General features: G+C 48.7%; 1 protein-coding gene across 2 annotated transcripts in view; it reads left to right on the top strand.

Annotated features, from left to right (window-relative positions):
• The window catches only part of LHFPL5 (LHFPL tetraspan subfamily member 5), a 37,375-nt gene that overhangs the window by 19,114 nt on the left and 16,182 nt on the right, over positions 1–2,079 (top strand). The window lies entirely within an intron of this gene.

Below are 2,079 nucleotides of genomic sequence, written 5' to 3'. Positions count from 1 at the left end.
GTAAGCAGGGATGGTGGGAGGGCAGGCAGGGTCCCACCCCAGGGCCATAGCTGCAGCTGCACCATCCCACCCTCTGCCGGGGCTCTGGGCCTTAAATTTAGCTGTTCTCCTATAGCCCAGTCCTACTCAGTGCTCTGCAGAAGATTCTGAGGAGTTGAGAATCTTACACTGGCAGAGGCAGAAAAGACCTTAGAGATCAAGCTGTCCAACCCTCTCATCCTACAGATGAGGTTCTGAGCCCAGAACCTGAGCCCAGAACCTCATCTGTAAGGGGAAGTGACTTGCCCAGGAGCACACAGTTGCCGGTCCTGACTCCCAGGCCATCACATCAGTTTTTGCAGCTGTGAGAGAGAGAAAAAAGGAAGCTTCCATTGTTGGCCATGTGGAATAGGACTCAACCCCAGCACAAAGTAGTGACACCAGTCAAGCACATTCTAGATGCCTTCATCTCCCACCTCTGGGCTTTTGTTATTTTTAAGAGTGCCCAGAACTCTGTCCTCATTCTCTCTCTCCCACTCCAAACTGCTCTCAGATTCTAAGGTCTCTTGCTGATTTTGGAGTGTTACTATTATGCAGGGTATGACCTTGCCTATAGAAACTTTCATCTAAAGTCCCCTCTTTCATTGTGGAGTGAAAGTCGTTTTTCCTTGATTATGGGATTTTATACTTAAGGCAGCAAATGAAGTGATATTTTGTGAGGTGGAGGAAGCTATTTAGGGTCCTTTTGTTGCTGTTGTTGTTTGTTTGTTTTTTGAGACAGAGTCTCACTCTTTGGCCCAGGCTGGAGTGTAGTGGCATGATCTCAGCTGACTGCAGCCTCAACCTCCTTGGACTTAGGTGATCCTCTCACATCAGCCTCCCAAGTAGCTGGGACTCCAGGTGCGCACCACCATGTCTAGCTAATTTTTTTGTATTTTTTGTAGAGACAGGGTTTTGTCATGTTGTCCAGGCAGGTCTCAAACTGCTGGGCTCAAGCAATTTGCCCACCTCAGTCTCCCGAAGTGTTGGAATTTCAGGTGTGAACCACAGCACCTGGCCTAGGGTCCTTTAAAACAATGTGGGGGCTGGGCACAGTGGCTCACATCTGTAATCCCAACACTTTGGGAGAGAGCATCACTTGAGCTCAGGAGTTTGAGACTAGACTGGGCAAGATGGCAAGACCCTGTCTCTAAAAATAATAATAATAATAAGTAAAATAAAACAAATAAAACTGTGGGGTAGGCAGCTACTTGTGCCCTGAGGCAAAACCTCCCTGGTCCTTTTTCCTGCTCCTAGCTCAGAAAGGCTTCTTGGTCCTTGTGCCAAGTGGTCTTGCTCTTCTCTGTAGCCCAGGAAGAGGGTTAAGACCTTGTGCTGCAGCCTGTGGTACCTTGATCCCTGCGCACCTCAGGGGCCACACACAAACTGTCCATGTCGGTGAGATGTCCAGGAGTAGTGCCGGGGACTGGAAACTAGAGCGAAACCATCTCATTGGTCAGAATGAGAAGTGCTGTCATCCTCAAGAGGGAGACTGAAACAGGCACCTGAATCCCAGACCACCAAACACGCAGATTCGAGACTGCAGAGTTGGAGGGGACCCCAGAGAGCTATATCCACCCCCCAACTATAGATGAGGAATCTGCTGCTGAGAGAGAGGACCAGACTTGGCCAAGGCTGTAGCAGATCAGCGGGCAACTGAGGACTCGGAAGAATTAGGGCAGCAGTTCCCAAGAAACTAGATGTATTCCTAAGATGTTTTTACTGAGCCACATATTTACATAAGTATAATGATTTATGAAATATCTTTACATATATTATCTGGAGGAGCCCCAGCACAACCCATTGAGGTGAGTATTTCTCTATTTTACAAAGAAGGCCCCTAGTGGGTAACTTGTCTTTGAGCATACAAGTAGGAAGGGATACAGCTTTGATTCCAAATCTTGCACCCAGACTACTCACATGGCTTCAGAGTTCCCAGCAAATCCCCTTGCCACCTCCCTGTTCTCTGTAGTCTCTCTGTATGATAAGAGAGAGGCTGGGGCAAGGGTGGGCAGTGGGGAGCAAGGTACGTGGTGGCCATGTCAAGAATGATGGTGGGGG

This window comes from Symphalangus syndactylus, chromosome 23 (genome assembly GCF_028878055.3).
Source record: "Symphalangus syndactylus isolate Jambi chromosome 23, NHGRI_mSymSyn1-v2.1_pri, whole genome shotgun sequence".
NCBI lineage: Eukaryota > Metazoa > Chordata > Mammalia > Primates > Hylobatidae > Symphalangus > Symphalangus syndactylus.
Note: the sequence above shows the minus strand (reverse complement) of the source record. Positions and strands in the feature narration are given on the sequence as shown.